At 37.1% G+C, this 7630-nt stretch overlaps 1 non-coding gene across 1 annotated transcript; it reads left to right on the top strand.

The window, feature by feature from the left end:
- The first annotated feature begins 5715 nt into the window (after window positions 1-5715).
- Window positions 5716-5823, top strand: LOC113931608. The gene has a single exon (XR_003522775.1). It is a non-coding gene; the product is annotated as a U6 spliceosomal RNA (small nuclear RNA).
- Window positions 5824-7630: the final 1807 nt, after the last annotated feature.

Genomic DNA, 7630 nt, shown 5'->3' on the forward strand with positions numbered 1-7630 from the left:
CCCAAACAGCCCCTCAAAGACATGGGCACATCTGTGCTTACCAAGACTACACGATCTCTGTGTACTCATTTGGTGGTTCACATCTTTTTTTTTTATTGTGTTATGTTAATCACCATACCTTACATCATTAGTTTTTGATGTAGTGTTCCATGATTCATTGTTTGCGTATAACACCCAGTGCTCCATTCAATACGTGCCCTCTTTAATACCCATCACCAGGCTAACCCATCCCCCCCTTCCCCTCTAGAACCCTGAGTTTGTTTCTCAGAGTCCATAGTCTCTCATGGTTCGTCTCCCCCTCCGATTTCCCCCCCTTCATTCTTCCTATCCTGCTATCTTCTTTTTCTTCTTCTTCTTTTTTTTAACATATAATGTATTATTTGTTTCAGGGGTACAGGTCTGCAATTCAACAGTCTTGCGCAATTCACAGCGCTCACCAAAGCACATACCCTCCCCAATGTCCATCACCCAGCCACCCCATCCCTCCCACCCCCCCACCACTCCAGCAACCCTCTGTTTCCCGAGATTAAGGATTCCTCATAGGTGATTCACATCTTAATGGGACTTGAACTCCTGGAAGAGTAGTCATAGCCAGTGTGGCTGTTTCAACAGTCAGCCGAACTCATTAGCTGGAAAGATCTACAGAACTTCAGCGGCTCCACTCCCCTGGTCTCCTACATATTAACCACATGCTCACTATAGGATGTGAAGTGGTACTGTTTCTTTAAAGCATAAAATCTATTCAGAAAACTTATCAGGTAAAACATGCACTAGTACACACTAGTTAAGCACCTCCAGTGACTGTTTAGAAAAATATTACTAGGTGCTAATTGAACCCAAAAGGCATCTTGGAAATGCACCTAAATGCTTTTTTTTAATGTTTTGAAAACAAAACTGCCCAAAGGCAGAACCTGGAAAATGTGAGTATGAGAATTTGTGTGGGTAAGCCAGATCAGGACCCCTAATTTATAAAATGTGCAAAAGAGAAATTATGCAAAATCAATGCACAGAACGAGGTTGAACTGTATTCTGTTTGAGAAAAACCAATTCATTTTCCCTCCAAGACATGCATGTTAATGGGTGCTGGTTTTCAGGCAGCTACCTTAAGTCCCAGTTTGCTGCTTAAGTGTACTTCAGAGATAAGAAATGCAACGGAGCTGTACAAAATGAGACAACTTTCCTCCTGTCTCTTGTGCATGATAAATGCTAAAGCAATTAGGAACCACTGTTGCATGTTACATTGGAATTTGTCAGTAACATCAGTGGTGTGCTATATAAATGGAGGAAACTTATTTAGAATAAAGTCCCGAGAACCTAAGAGGAGATCACTGGTTTAATTTAATATTAAACATTTGGGTCCATAGAACTGAACTAGAAGCAATCCCCTCCTTCATTTTTTCAATCTCAGAATATCTATTACAGTGTCTTCTGTATGGCAAGCATCTGAATTAGCATTTCAATAACAAAAGGAGCAAAGAAATATTGAAATGGAAAGCGGATTCTTAAATGTCTACAGAAAAATGTGAGACTTAGAGTTCATTTTGTAACTCCAAGAATCTTTTCAACATTTTTGCACTTTCTGCATCATTTTCAGGGAATTGAATACATGTAGGCCTATATTCGTGCTCATATTTTTGTTACTGTTTCTTTTAACTTTCTTAGAAGCAGTTTAGGAACCATCTGTCTGACCTTGCTTTCTTATTCTATTTTTTTTCTTCTTTATGTTAGTTACGATTCTGCTGATTCTAGGAAGGTGGTGCTTAGACAGTGCTTAGAATTATAGTTAAATATATCACATTAATTACACAGTAGATATAACCCATGTAAGATGTCGATACTGCAAAAAATCTCTTTTGCAAGACTACTATGTCTTTTTGTGGGGGTGTGACAACAATACTTGGTCAACATTGGAGTTGTCAAGGGTTCTAATCTGGTTCCTTAGCACCTTAGAAAACTATAGTTGACTCTTGGTTGGTATAGAGTTGACATTCTGGAATTGGGTTTAGAACTACAAGGGATCTTATACATGGTGTAGACCAAGCCCTACCACCCTTCCAACTATTTATCTATTCACCCACTTGTCTCCCTTGGAGAAATTATTTTAATTACCCTTCCCATCTATTAAAGTCCCGATAAGAAGTCTGGCAGGAGGATAGGATAAAATGATTGGAAATATTTCTTTCTAGTCTAGAGTTTATGACCCATGATACTCCATGGAAAATGAGAGTTTGCCACATCAGTTTTGAAAAGAGAATCTTCTCTTCTCCCTCCCTGTCCAGCTCCACCAAGAAATTCTCATTACACCAAAGGTGCTCATAATATTTCAATTTGTGGATTCAGAATCTTAAGCCAATTTTCTACTTTCCCCACTTATGATAAAGTAAAACTTTATCTTGCCAGAATTAGCGAGAAAAAATCTTATCTGAAACTCCAATTGCTAAATCACAACTGAGACAAAAGATCAGCCTATCCTAATACAAATAGTCATATTACAAAAGGCATACTAGATGACCCTACACTGAAAGCCCTATGTACCACATAGTAAACAAAATCCTCTAGACTGATTTTGATGTGTTACTGTAATGAATTTATACTCTGAGCTGGCACCAAATCATTGTAAGTAATGAGATAGAAGACTTCGACTTCTGGCCAAGACAGACCATATTTATTCTCCCACCTGAAAAAACACAAAATAAAAATCCTTCAAAATATGAAACAAGGATTTTCAAGATACCAGACATCAACTAATAAAGATCAGTGATCCCTCAGAGGTGAGAAACAAACTTGGTAAGCCCTACAATTGCCCTGTCTTACTACTTTGAGAGCAATTTCAGACCATGGTGCAGGGGTGGGAAATCTAAGCCAACCCCTTGAATTAAAGAGATGGACTTCTAAGCACAAGGAGGTCAAGATGGCTAGAATTCATGAGATACAATCCCATAGAGGAAAGATCTTCACAGAGAACTCCAGAGGTGTGTAGAGGGTCCTCCTTGAGTATTCAGCAGAATACTGATCACACCAGGGATGGGAGGAAATTATTTGAGGCCATAGGAAGAACCACCTGAAAGGATTAGCGGTAACAGTGCTTGGTACTCACACAGGCTTAGAAGTAGGACATGTTCCTATCAACCAGAATGGAAAACCTCAAGATTTATGGGATATTGGATAGAATACTCAGAAAGGTCTTGCCTCAGTATTGGGGAAAATTAGCCCTAAACTGAGTAATGCTCCAGACTTACCTAGGGAATCTTACAAATAAGATCTGAAAGGAACAGCTTTTGAATAATTTAACTGTGTTCCAGGAAAAAAAAAACCTAAAGAATATTTATAAGATAACAAAATATCCAACATTCAACAAAATATGATCACGATGTCTGGCACCAAATAAAAAAATTAGTGGGCATGCAAAAACACAAAACATAAATAGAACCCATAATGAAGAGTAAAATTAATGGGAACCTATCCAGAAATGACACAGATGATAGAACTAGTAGACGTGGCCATTAAACAGTTTTTATAACATATATTAAAAAGTTTATTAGAGAAAGGGAAGATATATAAATGACACAAATGGAATTGCTAAAGATGAAAACTATAATTTTGGAGATGAAAAAATATATTAGATGGGATGAGTGGCAAATAAGATATTGTAGAAGAAAAGATTGTTCAACTTGAAGTCATAGCAATAAAATTAATTCAACATAAAACAAAGAAAAAAGAGAAGTAACAAAAATGACCAGGGCATTAGTGAACTGTGGGACAATTTCAAATATGCTAGTATACGTGACTGAAGTCCATGCAGGAGGAGGGGGAGGTGGGAGACCAGAAAAATATTTTCAGTAATAAGGGACAAAGTTTTTTTCCAAATTTGATGAAAACTATAAATTCACGGGTCTAAGATGCTTAATAAAAACAAAACACAAGAAACACGAAGAATTACACCAAAACACACCGTGATCACATTATGTGCAGAGGAACAAAGATAAAGATGATAGCAGCTTTCTCATTAGAAATTACGCAAGTGAGAAGCCACCAGAGCAACATCTCTAAAGTTCTGATAGGATTTTTTAAAAAGTCTACCTATAATTCTATACCCAGTGAAAAGAGCTTTCAAAATCCATGGTGAAATAAAGACTTTTTCAGATACATAACAGCTGAAAGAATGTGGCACCAGTGGACTACTCTTTAAAGAAAGGAAGTAAAAGGCGAAAGATTTATGCGATCTGAAGAGAAACAAGAGTTTCTAATGCTTGGAAAATTAAACAAGATGGAAATAGAGATCTACACAAAAGAATGAAGTGACTGAAAATGGAACCTCTATGGGTAAATTTATAAACTATTGTTCTTATTATGTAAACGTCTTTAAAGGATGCTTGAGAACATCAGTGGGAATATAAGGACCTCTGAAATTTGTTTCCCCAATAAAACCAAGGAGTAGACTGACAAAAATTGTCAGAATCAACTTTTTTAGAACTCTGAAAGTTAACCAAAGATTTGCAGCAATCCAGGAACTGTTTACTCAACAAAACAAAACAAAACAAAACCCACAAAAACCAGTTGAATCTTGGTAAGAACACTGACCTTTGTGGTTTTTTCACTTGCCCTATTCCCATCTCCCTATGCTCAGCTATGTGGTAGCCTGGAATACTAATAGCCCTCAATCATTGTGAAATCCAGCCACTTGGCAGCCACTGGAGTGTGCAGAAAAGGGTAGGAGCTCCTTCAAAGCCTCATTCCCAAATGACTGCCATTACTGACCAGTTTGGTGGTTCCCAGGATGAACGCACTCACAAAGCTTGTCTATATTTGACCTAACACAGAGGTGTGCCAGTGCCAATGAACTTTTCCCTGGGGGCATTTGTGAAAATCAAACAGTATTAGTTGTTTAATATGGCAACTGCCTCAGACTGTAGATAACAGTTGAGATAAACAATAAGCTTACTAAAAAATCTTAAAAAGAAAATCTGGAAGATGTGATGTCCATAGGAGGCTTTGAAAGGCTCTGAAATGTTTCTGTGAACCTAGAAGAAACAGAACAGGTAGTGATGGGAGCATGCCCAGGGCTGTGCACATGCTCATGAGAGACCTGAAAAGACAAAGGTCTCACCACTGCCTAACCTGTCGGATTCTATACCAGCAGGAGGAGAAGGCTTAAAGAGGGTTGTGAACTGCCTGGCTGAGAGTTGAAGCTGTGCCCCAAGGAGCTCACAGAGCCACTTGGCAATGGCTGGGAGATTTACTGGTTCCAGGCATTTAAGGAAATTTCTGTAAAGTAATTATCTGGACACTAATCTAAGTGAAGCAGAGACTTTAGTGGCTACACATGACAAAAAAATACAAATTTTGACAGAATTAGTACAGAAACATCATTAAACAAACAAACAAGCAACGACAAATAGCTACACCAACAAAACTTTTGGGGGGCATTTGATATGCAAAGTCCTCACGTTATTATTTTAAATTTCCAATTTTCAAGAAAAAAATTTTGAGACATGTAAAAAAGCAAAAGAGTATAACCCATATACAGGAAAAGAAGTAGTCAACAGAAACAATTCCTAGAGGAAGCCTTGACTTCGGACTTAACTAGACAATCACTTTAAATCAGCAATTTCAGTTTTCCCAAAAGTAAAGGAAACGATGAGAATATGAGAATGATGCCTCACTAAATAGTGAATGTTAATACAGAGATAGAAATTATTTAAAAAGAACCAATAAGTGCGTTCACCTTGGCAGCACATATACCAAAATTGGAACGATACAGAGAAGATTAGCATGGCCCCGTGCAAGGATGACACGCAAATTCATTAAGCAGTCCATATTTTTACTGGAATTTAAATAAAAATTAGAAAAAAAGAAGAAAAAAGTAAACAAGTACTTAAAAAATAAAAAGAAGAACCAATAAGAAATTCTGGAGTTGAAAAGTACAAAAACTGAAATGAAAAATTCACTAGTGGGGCTCAACAATACATGTGAACTGGCAGAAGAAAGAAGCAGCACACTTGAAGATTGGTCAAATGAGATTATCCAGTCTGAGGAACAGAAAGAAAAAAAGAGTAAAGAAAAAGGAACAGAACGATCTGAGAACTATGGAGCACCATCAAGTGAACCAATATCCATAATAACAGGAGTCCCAGAGGGAGAAGCGAGAGACAAAAGGGCAGAAAGAATATTTGAAGAAATGGTAACCAAAAGCTACCAAAATTTGATGAAATACATTAATCTGCACATCCAAAGAGTTCAATGCACTCCAAATAGAAAGAGCTCAAAGAAAATCTCACCAAGATTACATTAGAATCAAATTGTCAAAAGTCAGACAATGATAGCATCTTCAAAGCAGCAAGGCAGAAGCAATTCATCATGTACAAGGGATCCTTCATAATATTACTAGGCAATTTCTCATCAGAAACCAAGGAGGCTAGAATTATTGGGACAATATATTCAAAGTTCTAAGAGAAAAAAAAACTATCAACAAAGTATCCTATTGTCATAGAGCTATCCTTCAAAAATGAATGAGAAAGTAAGACATCACCAGATCAACAATAACTGAGAAAATTCACCATATGGAAATAGAAGAAATATATATATAAAATATTTTATATAATATATATATATATATTGGGGCGCCTGGGTGGCTCAGTAGATTAAGCGCCTGCCTTCAGCTCAGGTCATGATCCCAGGGTCCTGGTCGAGCCCCACGTTGGGCTCCCTGCTCGGTGGAGAGCCTGCTTCTCCCTCTCTCTCTGCCTGCCGCTCTGCCTACTCGTGCTATCTCTGTTAAATAAATAAATAAAAATCTAAAATATATATATATTTATATTTATACATAAATATAAATAAGAAATACTAAAAGGTATACTTTCAGCTGAAATGAAAGGGCACTAGACTGTAACTCAAATCCACATGAAAAAATAAATAATACTAGTACAGGTAACTGAATAGGTAAATACCAAAAAGAGGGGATGCTTAGGTGGCTCAGTCCATGTTAAGCGTCTGCTTTTTGCTCAAGTCATGATCCCAGGGTCCTGGGATCAAGTCCAGCATCAGGCTTCTTGTTCAGCAGGGAGCCTGCTTCTCCCTCTGCCTGCCGCTCCCCCTGCTGGTGCTTTCTTTCTCTCTCTGTCTCTCATTCTGATAAATAAATAAATTTAAAAATCTATAAAAAAAGAGTATATATGTATATTTTTTGTAACTCTTTTTTCTCCTAATTTAAAGGACAGTTGCATAAAGCAATAATTATAAATCTGTGTTGATGAGCATGCAAGGTATAAAGATGTAATATGTATTATAATAAAAGCACAAAGAGGGACAGATAATGAAGTTATATGGAAGCAAACTTTTTGTATACTCTTGAAATTGAGTTGCCATTTATCTGAACTGGATTGTTATCATTTAAGATGTGAATTGTAATCCACACGGCAAACAAGAAGAAAATAATTCCAAATAAATGGAATTTAAAAAATGACAAGGGAATGAAAATGCTTTTTAACACAAAAGAAGGAAGTTACGGAGAAATGTAGGAACAAAAAAGACATAGGATATAAAAAACAAGGAGCAACATAGCAGTCACAAGTCCTACATTATCAGTAATTACATTAAATGTGAATGGAATTAAGGGGCACCTGGGTGGCTC

The sequence above is a fragment of the Zalophus californianus genome, chromosome X (assembly GCF_009762305.2).
Source record: "Zalophus californianus isolate mZalCal1 chromosome X, mZalCal1.pri.v2, whole genome shotgun sequence".
Taxonomy (NCBI): domain Eukaryota; kingdom Metazoa; phylum Chordata; class Mammalia; order Carnivora; family Otariidae; genus Zalophus; species Zalophus californianus.